Source organism: the organism of the source record quoted next, unplaced genomic scaffold (assembly GCF_019419815.1).
Source record: "Pyrus x bretschneideri cultivar Hongxiangsu unplaced genomic scaffold, Pyrus_bretschneideri_v1 Contig55, whole genome shotgun sequence".
Classification (NCBI taxonomy): Eukaryota; Viridiplantae; Streptophyta; class Magnoliopsida; order Rosales; family Rosaceae; genus Pyrus; species Pyrus x bretschneideri.
This window is the reverse complement of record NW_025999793.1, coordinates 1723901-1745566: the sequence shown is the minus strand read 5'-3', so window position 1 is coordinate 1745566 and position 21666 is coordinate 1723901. Positions and strand designations below refer to the sequence as shown.

At 35.7% G+C, this 21666-nt stretch overlaps 1 pseudogene; it reads left to right on the top strand.

Moving 5' to 3' along the window:
• The first annotated feature begins 8771 nt into the window (after positions 1-8771).
• On the top strand, positions 8772-21536 carry LOC125468201 (annotated as a pseudogene).
• Positions 21537-21666: the final 130 nt, after the last annotated feature.

The window sequence follows — 21666 nt, the reverse complement described above, 5'->3', positions numbered from 1 at the left end:
CAATGATCTCATTCCTTATGGTCATTTTTTTAATTTTATACTGAGTTCTAACCTCTTCGACTTTAGTTCGAAGAGCAGGCTCGATCTTTTCCCTCATTCGCTGCCTCACGCTAGGCATGCAAGGGGTGCTTTTCTGCATGTTGTAGCTTCCTTCGCTCCGCATGTTGGAGAGGCATGCCTTATCAAATGAGAGTGCATGCACGATAGAAACCAGTCTGACAAAGTTGGTGAGAGTAGGAATTAATCTCGTTTCCACAAACAACGCCAAATGTTGATACACAAAATGAATTAAACTTTGGAACAATGTAAAGTGACAAGTTTGTGACCTTCGCAAGGTTGCTTCAATCACCGAGTGAGGATACTATGTAAATAGATAGAGGTAAGGAAACAAACACTAGAAGTACGTGGTTCAACCTAAGTTAGGTTACGTCCACGAGGGTAGATGAGTTCTTATTAATAGTGAAAAGTTTACACAACACATAGGTTTAAGCATAATCATTAATAGTGAGTTCTAAGGACGAGTTTAAGTACAATAATGGCATTAGAAATTAATTGTTGGAGAACGGCCTCCTTTTATAGATAAGGAAAGTCTTCGGATCCTGTCCACGATTGATCTAAGACTCTAGGAGCTTTATTTTGATGTTGACATGTGTCGTGTTATGATTAGTCTCTGGATTGGGGAGGAACTCATGTGCTTCAGCAAGGGTGCCTACACATGAGCTCTTCAGTGGGCCCTTGAAGGTACGGAGTTGACCAGTGATTGGTAGTTTCGGAAGTGATGAAGTACGGTACAAACAACAAATATAAAATTTTCCTAAAGCTCTTAAATGTATATTTTATCAACTTAAACGTGATTACTTTGCCAAATCCCCATTGTGCTCATTTACTTTTGTAATCACGTCGTTACCTAGTTATTTCCAAAACCACTGGGTTTACAAATTCAATATTAAAACTCTCACAAGAAGAAAAAGATCAAGACCAAATTCTTCATCTTTATCGGTTACGTACTTACGTAAAGAATTTTGTTCATAAATTTCTACTTTTTCGTTCGGTCAAATAATTATCTACTGTTTGAACAATACTCGGTAGCTAATCTACCGTATTCAACTTCAAAAGTTATGCCTTCAATAGTGGGACGATCTTTTTTTTTTTTTCGGAGTTGATACCACAACTTGGAGCTTGCAGGTACGTAAGTAAAACCTGGTCAATATCGTCTTGTTGAAGTCAAAATATTTCCAGCTCCTCATGATTATCTTTTTCCCCTTCTTGCCTAATTGTATTGGTGATTATTTTTTCAATTAAAGCGAACTCAACTTTTTGCACAACTTAACTCAAATGTTTGCAATTAGCTGACTTTGCATATGACCTTGGGTGACATGACAAATTTGGTAGAAGAAAAGAAAAAGTATAAGCTTGAAATGGTCGAAGATTGGATTGTACGTATTTGCCAAATTTACTTAGAAAGAAGAGTTAAAGAGTTTTAAAACTTGTGCTATATACTACAAATATCTATTTTTTATTCCTAGTTAAACATAAAGATGCTATTAGATTTTAATATGTTCCACCTGTTTAATACAGTTTCAAAACTCATGGCATCTGCGGGCTCAATTGCTTGCAAGAAACTATTTACAAATGTTGATGCACAAAATCAATGAGACTTTGGAACGATGTAAAGTGTCAAGTTTGTAACCTTCGCAAGGTTGCTCTGGTCACTAGGCGAGGATAATATGTAAAGAGATATTGGTAAGGAAGCAACACAAGATGTACGTGGTTCACCTTAAATTGGGTTACGTCCACGAGGGTTGAGGAGTCCTCATTAATAGTGAAGATTTTACACAAGACATAAGTTTAAGCATAATCATCATTAGTGAGTTCTAATCACAAGTTTAAGCACAATAATGACATTAGGAATTAATTGTACGTGAACAGTCTCCTTGTATAGTTGATGAGAGTCTTTGGCTCCCGTCGTGATTGATGTGGGACTCTAGGAGTTTTATTTTTATGTTGATCTGTGTGGTGTTGTGATTGGTCTCTTGATTGGTGAGAAACTCGTGTGCTTTGGCAAGTGTGCCTCCACATGAACTCTTCAATGGGTCCTCGAAGATATAAAGTTGACCGGTGCTTAGTAGTTTTGGGGGTGGTGAAGTATGAAACAAACAATGCTCCCCCAAGTTCTTGAGTAAGGAAAGCTTCTCGGTTAGGGACTTGGAAAACCCAAGTTACTGAGTACTCAAGAAACTTTCGAGTACTAAAGTGTATTACCATATTATGGGTGTCCTCCAAATCTCCAATCAAGAAGGATTACTGAAGGTAGTGTCTTATGTTTCCCAAGTCATTGAAGAAAAAAGACTTTAAAAAAAAATTCCTCTTTTTTTTTTGGATGTAGCCCAAGTACATATATATATATATATATATATATATATATATTTTTTTTTTTTCTTAAGCCCAAATCCCTTTTTTTTTTTTTTAATTTATTTTTTTTGTTGAGAAAAGAAAATCTGGTTGAAGTTTTTTCATTTGTGTATATAACTTGAGTGGTTGAAGCTTTTTCCTTTGGACAAATGGCGTGAACGGTTGAAGTTTTTCCCTTTGGGCACGTAGCTTGAGTGGCTGAAGATTTTTCCTTTGGACACATAGCTTGAGTGCTTGAAGCTTTTTCCTTTGGACACATAACTTGAGTGGTAGAAGCTTTTTCCTTTAGGCACATCACTTGAGTGGTTAAAACTTTTTTCTGTGGACACTTAGCTTGAAAGGTAGAAGCTTTGTTGGCCTCCTCCACATGTCATAACATAATTAATTAATTACTTAATTAATAATCAATAATTATTTATACTACTATTAATTTTTATTTAATGTCGAATTTTTATTTTTAGCCTCCCTCACCCCCCCCCCCCAATTTTTTTTTGAACTAGAGACAAGAAAATGTAGGAGTGACCACATAAATTTCCACGTGTGTGAGGCAAACCAGATGTTGTAGTAATTGAAGGTTCGGAGGAAACATATAAATTGATTTTGCTTCACACGGTCTTGATCAAGAGTGTGAAACCAATTTTTTTGTTGGGTTATTCTCGCATTGTTGACGAGTTACAAAATTGGCATAATATGATTTTTCCTTGGACACTATGGTGAATTACCCACCGAAGTTTTGATTTACCATCGTTGGTAAGTAAACCTAATATATAATGCTTGCATGTTGTCAATGTGGCTGTGTAGTTTATCGAAGCTTGCGACTTCGAAGTTCTTCTAAATGTTGGAGTAGAAAATGCCTGAGGCTTTTAGAAAGCCTACAAATGAGTTTTCTTGGAACTATATCCATGGGAACCCAACTAATTTATCGAACCTACAATGTTTGACCTTCTGGTACAGTTGAAGGAGATGTTAATAACGTTTCATACTGCATGGTGCAAATTAAGCCATTGAAGAGTTGAAGCCTACATGTTGCTTGAACCCTTTTGGAAGCTATATAAATTTATTGACCTCCCAATAGTTGCCTTCCGAACCCACATTGGGTTTGTAGTGTTTGCATTGTTGAAGAGAGGAATATTTGAAGTTGATGTAAGAGGACTGAAGAGTTTTGCAAGTGACCGCTTCACATTTCGATGTCAAATAGTCTTGTAAAAGTTTAGCCTTTGTATACGATATGTAGCTTTCTAGGTTAATAAAGCTTCAGACTTGTCAAAGTATTACACATGCAGAGAAGCCTTTGTTGGCTTATTAAACCATCATTACTGTTCAACGATAAAATTATATATTAGAGTACAGGTAGTACGCTTCATCACCTGGTTGGTGATACAAGGTGAGTCCCTTCATTACCTGGTTAGTGAAAAAGTGGAGTACTCGTTGTACTTTCTATCACCTAGTTAGTGGACGAAGGTGAGTTTCTTCATTACCTAGTTGGTGGAAAGTGTGGTAATTTTCCAAAGGAAAGAAATTATTTATTAGAGTATGAGTTGTACCTTTCATCACCTAGTTGCTGATACGAAGGTGAGTTCTTGCATTACCAAGTGGGTGAGAATAATGACGAGTTGTCGAGGCACATTGTAACACATGCCAAAGGGAAAAGTGTATGTTGACACCTACTGTGAAGGCCCTGAGTGCTATTTTATAAACTACCATAGCGCAAAAAGAATACTCGTGGCTGAAGCTACTGGCATATTCATGCAATGACTAGTTTGACTTCTGATGAATGGTGTACAAATCTTCAGCAGAGTGTAAGCAATCAGCCTAGAAGATGCGTAGTATAATAATCTATTGTATTAGGTTGAAGACGACAATACCAATTGAGAGGTCCCACATATAGAATGAAGGGGAAAATGAGACATCGTTCTTCATTACTATGCCTCGGTATGCCATGGTGGATTCAAAGAGATGGATATGCTCAATTGGATCTTCCTTCCCAATTTACGATAGCAAACCAAGCTTCTGTTTTGTTTCTCCTTGTAAAGGGATGCCAAAAATCCTTCTTGCTAGAGGGCCTGGCCTCGGCTGATTCCATTCAGGTACCTTGGCATGACGTTTGGCCTTTAGTCTGTTCATTTCCTTGAGAAACTGCAGGATAAGGCAGTCTTTAGTTGAGTCAGGCACTATTGGAACCCTCATTCATAGTTGTTTCCATCATTTATTGGTAGTGGGGAAGTTTAGTCAAGAGTATGTGGTTTTTTTTTTATTCACCATACTAGCTTCCAGGAAATGCCTGTTGGAAGTCCCCCGAGTCTCAAACACCTTCTTGTTCCTCTAAGTCTTGTCGTTTCTTCCTTAGGTTAGTAGTTGACCTTGGTTGTGGTAAGTGAATGATTCCTTTGATGACCCTTGGGTTATTGATCCTTGAGTCTATGTGGATAGATAAGGAAAGTCTTTGGATCCTTCCACGATTGATCTAGGACTCTAGGAGCTTTATTTTGATGTTGACATGTGTCATGTTGTGAGAGTCTCTGGATTAAGGAGGAACTCGCGTGCTTCAACAAGGGTGCCTCCACATGAGCTCTTCAGTGGGCCCTTGAAGGTATGAAGTTGACCGGTGATTGGTAGTTTCGGGAGTGATGAAGTACGGTACAAACAACAAATATCAAATTTTCCTAAAGCTCTTAAATGTATATTTTATCTATTTAGTCGTGATTACTTTGCCAAATCCCCATTGTGCTCATTTACTTTTGTAAATCTCGTCGTTCCCTTCGAATCCAAAAATTGTGAGCCAAAACTGACAAGAGCATAGCTACGTTAACTTGAACAATTTAAACAGTCCAAAACATAAACTTTGGGGAATACGACAATGATAAATAACCTATTAACCTATAAAATAACAATTCTACTCTCATTTTTCTTAATTCAATGTCGGTCCCTTTTTTTATTTTATTGTGTCACCTAATTTTAACTTATATTAGTTATAGCAAAAGAGTGGTCCTTGTGGCTGGGGTTAACTGTAACACGCAACTGTGAAAAAATTAAAGCCCTTGGCTCGAGGACGGGGTTATCCTATAAAAAGATCCACTTGTCATATAACCATTGTACTGAAAGATATATCTTTCCATGAAGAGGAAGAAATGGATAAACGGAATTCTGTAAATAAGAGCTGAGGAATACTTAAAGGAAGAATATTTTATATTTTAAAAAATACAGATACGCTATATTTTGTTATGTTTAAAAAAAATCGAATGAGTAAAAAACACAAAATACAAACTGATGTCACGTTTCACGATATATATAGTAGTGGGGGATTATGGGACAAAAAATAATTTCATTTGGCATGGTATTGATCGAGATTTAGATGCTCAAGTGGAATTTGGAGCATTCCAAAAACTTTGAGATCCAACTACAAGAAGACAAGTAGCCTGATACAATATGCTTTGTTACTTGTTACTTTTCATTTTTATTTTCTTTTTGTGATTTTTAGATCGGTTACCAGATAAATCTTGATTTGAATCACTACCTTTTCTTTGACTCTTGTTCTTTATTTACCCGGGACATGATCCCAAATAAACAGGTATGAAAGCTATAATTGTAAACCACAATCGAATCAATGGAAGCATTGGTTTATACATTCCTTTTAGTCTCAGCTCTAGGAATAATTTTTTTCGCTATCTTTTTTCGAGAACCACCTAAAGTTCCAACTAAAAAGGTCAAATGATTTCTCATTATCACAATTGAAGTACAGATCCTCCCCTTGTTCCTCGAATGGATCTCTTAGTTGTTGAGAGGGTTGCCCAAAAGAAGTATATAAGGCGTACAATTTTTTGGCAAATAAAGGGATCAAATGGTATAATTCTTTTATTGGTAGATTGGAGGAATAGAAGCATGACTATTGCTTTCCAATTGGCTGTTTTTGCATTAATTGCTACATCATTAATCTTACTAATTAGTGTACCTGTTGTATTTGCTTCCCCTGAGTGTTGGTCGGGTAACAAAAATGTTCTACTTTCTGGCATTTCATTGTGGATTGGATTTGTGTTTTTTGATGGGTATCCTTAATTCTCTCATCCCATGAACCTATTCATTCTATATCCAAAAATGAAATGCCCCTCCCAATTCCTTCAGGTTGTGAGACACATTAAAATTTAATGTAAGCCCCAAAATTTCAAATAAAGAACAAAAATAGAAAAATTTGAGGGGGCGGGGTCAAACTTTTGTGTTTTTGAATTATAAAAATATATATAAATGAAAAATATTAAATCAAAATAAATAGATGTAAGCTAATAACAAACAAGTCTCTTGAAACTGGTAATCAATTTCTTGTACTACCAAGAAGAAGCCACCCCAATAGGTATCGTTTCACTATCTTTAGGAGTAGAATAGCCAATTTGAGAACCTAGCTATTTCGATAACTTCTTAATTAGCGTGGAAAGACAATTTCACAAAACAACTGGGTTTACGGATTCAATATTAAAACTCCAACAAGAAGAAAAAGATCAAGATTAAATTCTTCATCTTTATCGATTATGTACTTACGTAAAGAATTATGGTCATAAATTTCTACTTCTTTGTTGGGTCAAATAATTTTCTGTTGTTTGAATAAGTCTCTATAGCTAATCCTCCATATTCAACTTCAAAAGTTATGCCCTTCAACAGTTGGACAGACATAATATAAACAAGCAGATAAATGAGTCTTTGTTTCCAAATGCAGAAAACATTTTGTTTTGCTGGAAAACTCAAGGGCAACTCAAGGATTGATCATTTCAAATTAAGACGAGATCGAACAAACTGTTGTGTACACTATCTTACTTTTCAACACAAGGAATAAATTTTTTTTATAAATAATGTATTTCTGTAGTATAAGTTATTAATTTCTTAATCTTAATTTGAATATCATAGATGCAAATAACTATTCAAATTGAAGATTGTTTAGTCACCAAATGTATCAATAAAATGAATAGTTCGCTATAAATCTTTTACTTAGTGTCTACACTGTCGATTGGGTTCATATATTTAAATGACTAAACGATCTCAGACTCAACTAATTCTTTTTGTTTAGATGATCTTGAAATAAGGATTGAGAAATTGAACGATCACAATATAAAATTTGAAGAATATGTGCATTCCCCATAGGTGGAACGCAAGGATTATCCATTCTTTTACTTACATGCACAACTTTTGGGTACAAGAAACGTGCGTTCTTTTAAATTACAGACCATGACTTGGTCTTTAAACTAGGACTTTCAAAGCCAATTTTGTTTACAAATTTTAACCCTTTACTATTCTCATTCTTGTACTAGCAAGAAGAATGTGTTACTACTATACTTTGAAGGGTGTCCAAACCTTCTTAAAAGCCACCTCAATGGCATCCTTTCACAATCTTTAGGAGCAAAATAGCCAACTTGAGAACCTAGTTATTTCCAAAACCACTGGGTTGACAAATTGAAAATTAAAACTCTCACAAGAAGAAAAAGATCAAGACTAAATTCTTCATCTTTATCGGTTCTGTACATACGGAAAGAATTTTGTTCATAAATTTCTACTTTTTTGTTCGGTCAAATAATTATCTACTATTTGAACAATTCCCTGTAGCTAATCTACCATATTCAACTTCAAAAGTGCCTTCAACAATTGGACAGACATAATATAAACATGAAGACAAATGACTCTTTGTTTCCTAATGCAGTTAACGTTTTCTTTTGCTGGAAAACTCAAGGGTACTCAAGGATTGATCATTTCCAATTACGATGAGATTGATTGAAGAGTTGTGTACATTATCTTACTTTTCAACTCAAGGAATAACTTTTTTTTGTATAAACAATGTATTTTTATATATATACTATAAGTTATTAATTTTTTAATCTTAATTTTGAATGTCATATATACAATGAACTATTCAAATTGAAGACAGTTTAGTTATCCAAATATATCAATAAAATGAATAATTCATTATAAATCTTTTTCTTAGTATTAATACTGTTGATTGGGTTCATATATTTAAATAACTAAACGATCTCATATTTAAAGAATTCTTTTTGTTTCGATGATCTTCAAATAAAGATTAAGAAACTAAACCATCACGATACAAAATTTGTAGAATATGTGTATTCCTCATTGGTGGAACGCAAGGCTTATCCATTCTTTTACGTACGTACGCACGCAACTTTTGGGCACTTGAAATGTGCTTTCTTTTAAACTACAGACCTTGACTTGGTCTTTAAACTAGGACTTTCAAAGCCAATTTTGTTGACAAATTTTAACCCATTACTATTCTCATGAGCTAGTACGTAGACACCATATCCCTTCCCCCCTTTCTCTATATAAACCCCATGCACTCTTCCAGGTGGAGATAACTTAATTATCTCGATCGATATCAAAACTCCCAAGTTATGGCAATGAAATATTCACGATCTTTACTCTTTGGTGTGCTGCTACTCATTGGCTTTGCATTGACAAATAGCAAAGGAACTAATACGGATCCACCTGTTCTTTGCGAATTTCTCAATCGCAGCAGTTTTGAACCAGGGTTCATATTTGGCTCAGGTTCCGCATCTTACCAGGTTAGTATATATATGTATTATATATATATCTTCTGGATTATTTACCATTTTTTTGGTGTATTTTATACATGCAGTTAGCATCCATGCATGAATTATAATGTTGACATCTTCCTTGCGTCTGTAGTAGTACCCTTACGTATATGCATGTGTGTATATTTCAGTACGAAGGTGCAGTAAAAGAAGATGGAAGAGGACCAAGCATATGGGATACCTACACCCACAAACATCCAGGTCTGTGATTTAATCAATTGGTAATTAATATGAAAACTTTAGCTAGTTCATTTCAAAGGAGTATAAATAGCAATAGCACCTCCTTCTTTTCTTCGTGAGGACAAGTAAACTCCAACCTCTCTAATAATCAATTGGTCATGTGATATGTAAAATATACGTATATACTTCATCAATGCGCACGCATATAAACTACTTTGCGCATGATATGGATTTCACCATTATGTATTTGAATAACTGCAGAAAAAATCGCTGATGGCGGTAACGGAGACGTTGCTATAGATCAATATCACCGCTATAAGGTCTAGAACCTCATAACTTTGTCTCTTGACTCTTTATACTTGAAGGGAACATGTTAACATATTAAATTGGAGCCTTTATAAATAAAAAAAAAAAAAAAAAGGACAATGTTTAATGAGATCCTCAATATTTAATTTTAAACTTTTGTCATTCTAGGAAGATGTGGAGATTATGAAGGATATGGAGTTGGATGCTTACAGATTCTCTATTTCATGGTCCAGATTATTACCAAGTAAGTTGCTCCACATCCTCATATTTCGTCGGGACCAATGTCAATATTGTGCATAAGAATTATTTTTCCTACAAGAAAATTATTCTTTTTATATACTTTTAACTAAAGTAATGTGATTGAGTTATCTAATGGGTAACCCATTTTTTTTTTTTCTTGTTATTTTTGTTCTAATTAGATGGAACGTTAAGTGGTGGCATTAACATGGAAGGAATTGATTATTACAACAATCTCATCAATGAACTCCTACGCAATGGTTAATCATCCTACCTTAAATAATTATTACATGATTTTTTAGAACATCATTCTATCAGACTATTAATTTGATTTTTCTGATCATGTATTACAGGTTTAAAGCCGTTTGTAACACTCTTTCATTGGGATGTTCCCCAAGCTTTAGAAGATGAATATGGTGGTTTCTTAAGCCCTCGTATTGTGTAAGTGAACAAAATTTATTTTCTCATTGATAATTTGATAAAATACATACTGATATACATAACATAAATTTGTATGTATAGCGATCATTTTGAAGACTATGCAGAACTTTGTTATAAAGAATTTGGTGATCGAGTCAAGCATTGGTTCACGTTAAATGAGCCACATACTTTTTGTAATATGGGTTATGCTCTTGGGAGTTATGCACCGGGACGCTGCTCCTCTTGGCAAAACCTAAATTGCACCGGTGGAGATTCAGCCATTGAACCATACTTGGTGGCACACCACCTTCTGCTTGCTCATGGAGCAGCCGTAGAATTGTACAAGAACAGATATCAGGTTCAATAACTATTTTTTTTCTTTTTTTTTTTTCTTGGGTCAAATTATTGGCTCCTAATTGAGAATTCTATATTAATCCTTATTATTGAGTAGTAATACGAGAATACTCTCGGTAGTAAGATAATCTAAAGGTTGTATCTTTTTCTATAACTCCTATTTATTCAACCAAAATTCATATTTTTGCGTAGGCATCTCAGAAAGGCTTGATAGGAATAACATTGGTGTCACACTGGTTTGAGCCTGCTTCGGAGTCAAAGCAAGACAAAGATGCTGCCTTACGATCTTTGGATTTTATGTTTGGATGGCAAGTGTCTTATTAAATTATATATAAACCCAATTACATGTTTACTTATGACTTGTAACGTTGACACTACCTAGCTAGCAGTACTCGTTGTATATAATGCTATAATTAGGCTTATATTTGGAATTTTCTTGTTTTGTAGGTTTTTGGACCCATTAACAACTGGTGACTATCCACACACCATGCGGTCAATTGTTGGAAAAAGATTGCCAAAATTCACAAAAGAACAATCCAAGTTGCTAAACGGATCGCTTGACTTTCTTGGAATAAATTATTATACTGCTAGATACGCAACTAGTACACCTAAGAACAATTCACAACCGGCAAGCTACGTAACAGATCCTCAAGCTGATCTTACGAGTGAGTGCCAAGGGAAACTTACTTTGAATAGCTTAAGTTCTTTGTTCTTCTTGACCAAGTTTAACTTCTGAATTATATTAATTATATTCTAATATTTACACCAATTGTATTCTAATGTTTTTAAATATTGTGTCAGCTGAGCTTAATGGAGTACTTATTGGTCCACAGGTATACATCAAATTTATCATTTTGAGCTATTTGCATTTGGAGGATTAGTTTTTTTCCCCAACATTTACGTATTTTCTTGAAATGGTGTTGCAGGCTGCTTCAGATTGGTTATATGTATATCCAAAAGGAATTCATGATCTTGTGCTCTACACAAAGGAAAAATACAATGATCCACTCATTTATATTACTGAGAATGGTATGTAATACATACTTTTAAGCCTTGATTATTTGCAAAAGTTTCACATATTTATAATGGTGTAAAATGAAACTACACATTTTTTTTTATATTTTTAGAGGAAAAAAATAAATTTAATTTTTTGTGCAATAACATGTACGTAGGTGTATCAGAGTTGAATAATCCAAAACTATCACTTGACGAGGCTCTTCATGATACCAATAGAATCGACTACCATTACCGTCACCTGTGTTACCTTCAAGCGGCGATCAAGTAAGTAGTTATTAACAAATTAATTAAGGCTATATGCTTCCTAGCCTTCTTAAGTTATGGTTATTTGATCATTATATTGACCTTATCCATTTGAACATTTGTGTATATGTGTGTGCAGAAATGGTGCGAAAGTGAAGGGATACTTTCCATGGACATTGCTCGACGACTTTGAATGGGCTTCTGGATACATCGTTCGATTTGGATTAAACTACGTGGATTATAATGATGGGCTGAAAAGACACCCAAAACTCTCAGCACACTGGTTCAAAAATTTTCTTAAGAAGAATTGAAGAAATTAAAAGAAAGTTTTTGTTCATTATAAACATTTAAGTGGATAATTTTGCTGTTTATGTATTTGTATTTCAATTCCTTCTGCATTTGCGTTTCCTTTCAATAATGTAAGTATTCTTTGAGATTCAATAATTCAATAAAAAGCTATAAGAGCTGTGAATGCTACAGTAAAACCTCTCCCTATAAAAGATTAACTTATTTATAGGGGTAAATTACACTTTACCACCTCAGGTTTGGGGTCTATTACAATCGCATACAACATCTTCACAACATTTCACTTTCATACCCCACCAACTATTTTATTTCAATATAGTTCCTCCGTTACATTTTCCATCCATTAATTCGTTAAAAGCTGACGTGGCTGCCACAGTTGTGCCACGTAGTTGCCAAATTTGTTCCACGTAACAAAAAAAATAATTTTTTATTCATTTAAAAAGAATTAATTGATGAAAAGTTAAAAAAAAAAAAAGAAAAAAGAAAAAAAAAACCCATAACCCATGTTCTTCCCCAAGACCCCTCTCTTCCTTGCAACTTAAGCCCCCCATCCCACCCCACCACCACCTCTCCCCCAACCACCCCCCCCCAACCCCACCCCTCCCCACTTCCCCCGCAAACCCCCCCTACGGTCCTATCCGCAGCTCCCCTGCAACCCTCCCCACCCCACCCCTACCTCCGCTGCAACGCCCCACCCCACCCCAAACCCCAAAAAACCCAGTTGTTGAACCCAAAACCCCGAAATCAAAAAGGGGAATTGAATTCCTGAGACGAAGTGAGAGAGTAGGGGTTTTAGGAAGGGCAAAGTAAAGGGAATTCTAAAGGGAGAAAGAAGAGAGACAGAAGAGAGGGAGGGGGAGAGAGAAAGAGAAGGGAAGTGGGATGAGAAGGAGAAAGTAGCTATAAGATCCAACCCATCTTCTTCTCCTTGTCTCCGTAGGGGCACCTCTATGTGTCTTCTGCAACTCTCGCTTCCGTAGGGGAACCTCTGTGTGTCTCGGTGGGGTGGATTGTGGTGGAACGGGGTGGGGGGTTGCGGGTGAGGTGGCGACTGGATAAGGTAGGGATGGGGTGGGGTGGGGGGGTTGCGGAGGAGGTAGGGGTGGGGTGGGATAGGGGTTTTAGGTTGCAGGGAATGGGGTGTCTTGGGGGAAGAAGATGGGCTATGGGTTTTTTTTTTTAATTACTTTTCTTTAATTAATTATTTTTAAATGAATAAAAATAAATTTTCCATGTTGCACAAATTTGGTAGCCACGTGGGACAACTGTGGCAGCCACGTCAGCTCTTAACGAATCAATGGATGAAAAATGTAACGAAGGTACTATATTGAAATAAAATAGTAGGTGAGGTATGAAAGTGAAATATTTTGAAGATGTGGTGTGTGATTGTAATAGACCCCCAACCTGAGGTGGTAAAGTGTAATTTACCCTATTTATAGTCATAAACAGTTATGGTCCCAGTTTAGGTTCAACTATAAATACTACATTGTAATAAGTTATCATTTTTATTGCTCCTGTTGTAAAGAAACTCGCCTTGACATGGTTGTAATTGTTAATAAGTACAATAATACGCAAGGCCACAAATAAAAGTTTAAGATAGACTAAATATTTATCAACTATTGTTTGGGACAATCTTTGTTTTTTTTTGGAGTTGATACCACAACTTGGAGCTTGCAGGTACGTAGGTAAAACCTGGTCAATATCTTATTGTTGAAGTAAAAATATTTCCAGCTCCTCATGATTATCTTTTTCCCCTTCTTGCCTAATTGTATTGGTGATTATTTTTTCAATTAAAGCGAACTCAATTTTTCCCACAACTTAACATAAATGTTTTCAATTAGCTGACTTTGCATATGACCTTGGGTGCCACGACAAATTTGATAGAAGAAAAGAAAAAGTATAAGCTTGAATTGGTCGAAGATTGGATTGTATGTATTTTCCAAATTTACTTAGAAAGAAGAGTTAAAGAATTTTAAAACTTGTGCTATATACTACAAATATCTATTTTTTATTCCTAGTTAAACATAAAGATGCTATTAGATTTTAATATGTTCCACCTGTTTAATACAGTTTCAAAACTCACGGCATCTGCGGGCTCAATTGCTTGTAAGAAACTATTTACAAATGTTGATGCACAAAATCAATGAGACTTTGGAATGACGTAAAGTGTCAAGTTTGTAACCTTCACAGGGTTGCTCTGGTCATCAGGTGAGGATAATATGTAAAGAGATATAGGTAGGGAAGCAACACAAGATGTACGTGATTCACCTTAAATTGGGTTACGTCCATGAGGGTTGAGGAGTCCTCATTAATAGTGAAGATTTTACACAAGACATAAGTTTAAGAATAATCATCATTAGTGAGTTCTAATCACAAGTTTAAGCACAATAACGATATTAGGAATTAATTGTACGTGAACGGTCTCGTTGTATAGTTGATGAGAGTCTTCGGCTCTCGTCGCGATTGATGTGGGACTCTAGGAGTTTTATTTTTATGTTGGTCTGTGTGGTGTTGTAATTGGTCTCTTGATTGGTGAGAAACTCGTGTGCCTCGGCAAGGGTGCCTGCACATGAACTCTTCAGTGGGTCGTTGAAGGTATGAAGTTGACTGGTGCTTAGTAGTTTTAGGGTTGGTGAATATGGAACAAACACTATTCCCCCAAGTTCCTGAGTTTTGGGGGTGGTGAAGTATGAAACAAACAATGCTCCACTAAGTTCCTGAGTAAGGGAGGCTTCTCGGTTAGGGACTTGCAAAACCCAAGTTGCTAAGTACTCATGAAACTTTCGAGTACTAAAATGTATTACCATATAATAGGTGTCTCGCAAATCTCCAATCAAGAAGGATTATCGAAGGAGGTGTCTTATGTTTCCCGAATCATTGAAGAAAAAAGACTTTAAAAAAAAATTTCCACTTTTTTTTTTGGATGTAGCCCACGTACATTTATTTTTTTTTTCTTAAGCCCAAATCCTTTTTTATTTTTTTGTTGAGAAAAGAAAATTTGGTTGAAGTTTTTTCATTTGTGTATATAACTTGAGTGGTTGAAGCTTTTTCCTTTGGACAAATGGCGTGAATGGTTGAAGTTTTTCCCTTTGGGCACGTAGCTTGAGTGGCTGAAGCTTTTTCCTTTGGACATAGAGCTTGAGTGGTTGAAGCTTTTTCCTTTGGGCACATAACTTGAGTGGTTGAAGCTTTTTCCTTTAGGCACATCACTTAAGTAGTTAAAACTTTTTTCTGTGGACACTTAGCTTGAAAGGTAGAAGTTTTTTCAAGTTTCAACCACTCCATATATTGATGTTGCTTTGCACACTCTAGAAGTAGTAGTTATATCCTATTGTTCGTTATAAACATTTAAGTGGATAATTTTGCTGTTTATGTATTTGTATTTCAATTCCTTCTGCATTTGTGTTTCCTTTCAATAATGTAAGTATTCTTTGAGATTCAATAATTCAATAAAAAGCTATAAAAGTTGTGAATGCTACATTAAAACCTCTCCCTATAAACGAATAACTTATTTATAGGGGTAAATTACACTTTACCACCTCAAGCTTGGGGTCTGTTACAATCGCATACAACATCTTCACAACATTTCACTTTCATACCTTACCTACTATTTTATTTCAATATAGTACATCCGTTACATTTTCCATCTATTGATCCGTTAAGAACTAACATGGTTACCACAGTTGTGCCACGTAGCTACCAACTTTGTTGCACGTGGCAAAAAAATAATTTTTCATTCATTTAAAAAGAATTGAATAAAGAAAAGTTAAAAAAAAAAAAAAAAAAAAAAAAAAAAAAAAAAACCCATAACTCATGTTCTTCCCCAATACCCCCCTCTTCCTCGCAATCTAAACCGCCCATCCCACCACACCTTAACTTCCCTCGCACAACCCCCCCCCCCCCCCCCGGCACCCCCAAACCCCAAAAAACCCAGTTGTTCAACCCAAAACCCCGAAATCAAAATGGGGAATTGAATTCTTGAGGCGAAGTGAGGGAGTGAGGGTTTTGGGAAGGGCAAAGTAAAGTGAATTCTAGAGGGAGAAAGAAGAGAGATAGAAGAGAGAGAGAGAAAGAGAGAGAGAAGGGAAGTGGACTGACAAGGAGAAAGTAGCTACAAGACCCAACCTGTCTTCTTCTCCTTGTCTCCGTAGGGGCACCTTTGTGTGTCTTCTGCAACTCTCGCTTCCGTAGGGGCACCTCTGTGTGTCTCGGTGGGGTGGATTGCAGTGGAACGGGGTGGGGGGTTGTGGATGAGGTGGCGATTGGATGAGGTAGGGATGGGGTGGGGTGGGGGGATTGTGGAGGAGGTGGGGGTGGGGTGGGATAGAGGTTTTAGGTTGCAGGGAATGGGGTGTCTTGGGGAAGAAGATGGGTTATGGATTTTTTATTTTTTTAAATAACTTTTTTTAATTAATTATTTTTAAATGAATAAAAATAAATCTTCCATGGGGCACAAATTTGGTAGCCATATGGCATAACTGTGGAAGCCACGTCAGCTCTTAACAAATCAATGGATGAAAAATGTAACGTAGGTACTATATTGAAATAAAATAGTAGGGGAGGTATGAAAGTAAAATGTTTTGAAGATGTGGTATGCGATTGTAATAGACCCCCAACCTGAGGTGGTAAAGTGTAATTTACCCTATTTATAGTCATAAACAGTTATGGTCCCAGTTTGGGTTCAACTATAAATACCACATTGTAATAAGTTATTATTTTTATTGGTCCTATTGTAAAGAAACTCGCCTCGACATGGTAGTAATTGTTAATAAGTACAATAATAAGCAAGGCCACAAATAAAAGTTTAACATGGACTAAAATATTTCTCTACTAATGTTTGGGACGATCTTTTTTTTTTTTTTTTTGGAGTTGATACCACAACATGGAGCTTGCAGGTACATAAGTAAAACCTGGACAATATCTTCTTGTTGAAGTGAAAATATTTTCAGCTTTTCATGATTATCTTTTTCCCCTTCTTGCCTAATTGTATTGGTGATTATTTTTTCAATTAAAGCGAACTCAACTTTTTGCACAACTTAACTCAAATGTTTGCAATTTGCTGACATTGCATATGACCTTGTGTGACGTGACAAATTTGATAGAAGAAAAGAAAATGTATAAGCTTGAATCGGTCGAAGATTGGATTGTATGTATTTGCTAAAATTACTTAGAAAGAAGAGTTAACGAGTTTTAAAACTTGTGCTATATACTACAAATATCTATTTTTTATTCCTAGTTAAACATAAAGATGCTATTAGATTTTAATATGTTCCACCTGTTTCAAAACTCGTGGCATCTGCGGGCTCAATTGCTTGTAAGAAACTATTTACAAATGTTGATGCACAAAATCAATGAGACTTTGGAACGATGTAAAGTGTCAAGTTTGTAACCTTCGCAAGGTTGCTCTCGTCACTAGGCGAGGATAATATGTAAAGAGATATAGGTAGGGAAGCAACACAAGATGTACGTGGTTCACCTTAAATTGGGTTACGTCCACGAGGGTTGAGGAGTCCTCATTAATAGTGAAGATTTTACACAAGTTTAAGCACAATAATGACATTGGGAATTAATTATACGTGAATGGTCTCCTTGTATAATTGATGAGAGTCTTCAGCTCCCGTCGCGATTGATGTGGGACTCTAGGAGTTTTATTTTTATGTTGATCTCTATGGTGTTGTGATTGGTCTTTTGATTGGTGAGAAACTTGTGTGCTTCGGCAAGGGTGCCTCCACATGAACTCTTCAATGGGTCCTTGAAGGTGTGAAGTTGACCGGTGCTTAGTAGTTTTGGGGGTGGTGAAGTATGAAACAAACAATGCTCCCCCAAGTTCCTAAGTAAGGAAAGCTTCTCGATTAAGGACTTGCAAAACCCAAGTTGCAGAGTACTCACGAAACTTTCGAGTACTAAAGTGTATTACCATATAATGGGTGTCCCCCAAATCTCCAATGAAGAAGGATTACCGAAGGTGGTGTCTTATGTTTCCCGAGTCATTGAAGAAAAAAGACTTTAAAAAAATTTTCCTTTTTTTTTTGGATGTAGCCCAAGTACATAAATATTTTTTTTCTTAAGCCCAAATCCTTTTTTTTTTCTTTTTAATTTTTTTTTTGTTGAGAAAAGAAAATCTAGTTGAAGTTTTTTCATTTGTGTATATAACTTGAGTGGTTGAAGCTTTTTCCTTTGGACAAATGGCGTGAATGGTTGAAGTTTTTCCCTTTGGGCACGTAACTTGAATGGCGGAAGTTCTTCTAAATGTTGGAGTAGAAAATGCCTGAGGCTTTTAGAAAGCCTACAAATGAGTTTCCTTCGAACTATATCCATGGGAACCCAACTAGTTTATTGAAGCTACAATGTTTGACCTTCTGGTGCAGTTGAAGGAGATGTTAATAGCGTTCCATACTGCATGGTGCAAATTAAGCCATTGAAGAGTTGAAGCCTACGTGTTACTTGAACCCTTTTGGAAGCTATATAAATTTATTGACCTCCCAATAGTTGCCTTTCGAACCCATATTGGGGTTGTAGTGTTTGCATTGTTGAAGAGAGAAATAGTTGAAGTAGATGTAAGAGGACTGAAGAGTTTTGCAAGTGACCGCTTCACATTTCGATGTCAAATAGTCTTGTAAAAGTTTAGCCTTTGTATACGATATGTAGCTTTCTAGGTTAATAAAGCTTCAGACTTGTCAAAGTATTACAAATGCAGAGAAGCCTTTGTTGGTTTATTAAAGCATCGTTACTGTTGAACGATAAAATTATATATTAGAGTACGGGTAGTACCTTTCATCACCTAGCTGGTGATACAAGGTGAGTCCCTTCATTACCTGGTTAGTGAAAAAAGTGGAGTACTCGTTGTACTTTCCATCACCTAGTTAGTGGACGAGAGTGAGATCCTTCATTACCTAGTTGGTGGAAAGCATGGTAATTTTCCAAAGGAAAGAAATTATTTATTAGAGTATGAGTTGTACCTTTCATCACCTAGTTGCCGATACAAAGGTGAGTTCTTGCATTACGAAGTGGGTGAGAATAATGACAAGTTGTCGAGGCACATTGCAACACATGCCAAAGGGAAAAAGCATATGTTGACACCTACTGTGAAGGCCCTGAGTGCTATTTTATAATCTACCACATCGCAAAATGAATACTCGTGGCTGAAGCTACTGGCATGTTCACGCAATGACTAGTTTGACTTCTGATGAATGGTGTACAAATCTATAGTGGAGTGTAAGCAATAAGCCTAGAAGATGCGTTGCACCACAAAAAGTCTCTTAAGCGCAGCATAATAATCTATTGTATCAGGTTGAAGATGACAATACCAATTGAGAGGTCCCACAGATAGAATGAAAGGGAAAATAAGACATTGTTCTTCATTACTATGCCTCGGTATGCCATGGTGGATTCAAAGAGATGGATATTTTCAATTGGATCTTCCCTCCCAATTTATGAAAGCAAACCAAGCTTCTGTTTTGTTTCTCCTTGTAAAGGGGTGCCAAAAATCCTACTTGCTAGAGGGCCTGGCCTCGGCTGATTCTAGTCAGGCTCTTAAATGTATATTTTATCAACTTAGGCGTGATTACTTTGCCAAATCCCCATTGTGCTCATTTACTTTTGTAATCATGTCGTTACCTAGTTATTTCCAAAACCACTGGGTTTACAAATTCAATATTAAAACTCTCACAAGAAGAAAAAGATCAAGACTAAATTCTTCATCTTTATCGGTTACGTACTTACGTAAAGAATTTTGTTCATAAATTTCTACTTTTTTGTTCGGTCAAATAATTATCTACTGTTTGAACAATACTCGGTAGCTAATCTACCGTATTCAACTTCAAAAGTTATGCCTTCAATAGTTGGACAGACATAATATAAATAAGAAGATAAATGACTCTTTGTTTCCTAATGCAGTTAACGTTTTCTTTTGCTGGAAAACTCAAGGGTAACTCATGGATTGATCATTTCAAATTAAGATGAGATTGATCGAACAGTTGTGTACATTATCTTACTTTTCAACTCAAGGAATAATTTTTATTGTATAAATAATGTATTTTTATATGTATAGTATAAGTTATTAACTTTTTAATCTTAATTTGAATATCATATATACAAAGAACTATTCAAATTGAAGACAGTTTAGTTATCCAAATATGTCAATAAAATGAATAATTCATTATAAATCTTTTACTTAGTATTAATACTGCTGATTGGGTTCGTATATTTAAATGACTAAACGATCTCATATTCAAATAATTCTTTTTGTTTTGATGATCTTCAAATAAAGATTAAGAAACTAAACCATCACGATACAAAATTTGTAGAATATGTGTATTCCTCATTGGTGGAACGCAAGGATTATCCATTCTTTTACGTACGTACGCACGCACCTTTTGGGCACCTGAAATGTATTTTATACATGCAGTTAGCATCCATGCATGAATTATAATGTTGACATCTTCCTTGCGTGTGTAGTAGTACTCTTACGTATATGCATGTGTGTATATTTCAGTATGAAGGGGCAGTAAAAGAAGATGGAAGAGGACCAAGCATATGGGATACCTACACCCACAAACATCCAGGTCTGTGATTTAATCAATTGGTAATTAACATGAAAACTTTAGCTGCTTCATTTCAAAGGAGTATAAATAGCACCTCATTCTTTTCTTCGTGAGCACAAGTAAACTCCAACCTCTCTAATAACCATGCACTTTGTTGGGAGACCAATAGTACGTGGTCATGTGATATGTACAATATATGTATATACTTCATCAATGTGCACGCATATAAAGTACTTTGCACATGATATGGATTTCACCATTATGTTTTTGAATAACCGCAGAAAAAATCGCTGATGGCGGTAACGGAGACGTTGCTATAAATCAATATCACCGCTATAAGGTCTAGAACCTCATAACTGTGTCTCTTGACCCTTTATACTTGAAGGACACATGTTTAACATATTAAATTGGAGCCTTTATAAAAAAAGAAAAAAAAAAAAAGGACAATGTTTAATGAGATCCTCAATATTTAATTTTAAACTTTTGTCATTCTAGGAAGATGTGGGGATTATGAAGGATATGGAGTTGGATGCTTACAGATTCTCTATTTCGTGGTCCAGATTATTACCAAGTATTATTCTCTTTGTATACTTTTAACTAAAGTAATGTGATTGAGTTATCTACTGGGGGACCCTTTTTTTTTTTCTTGCTATTTTTGTTCTAATTAGATGGAACGTTAAGTGGTGGCGTTAACATGAAAGGAATTGATTATTACAACAATCTCATCAATGAACTCCTACGCAATGGTTAATTATCCTACCTTAAACAATTATTACATGATTTTTTAGAACATCATTCTATCAGACTTTTAATTTGATTTTACTGATCATGTATTACAGGTTTAAAGCCATTTGCAACACTCTTTCATTGGGATGTTCCCCAAGCTTTAGAAGATGAATATGGTGGTTTCTTAATCCTTATTATTGAGTTGTAATACAAGAGGGAATACTCTTGGTAGTAAGATAATCTAAAGGTTGAATCTTTATTTTGATGTTGACATGTGTCGTGTTGTGATTAGTCTCATGATTGGGGAGGAACTCGTGTGCTTCAGTAAGGGTGCCTCC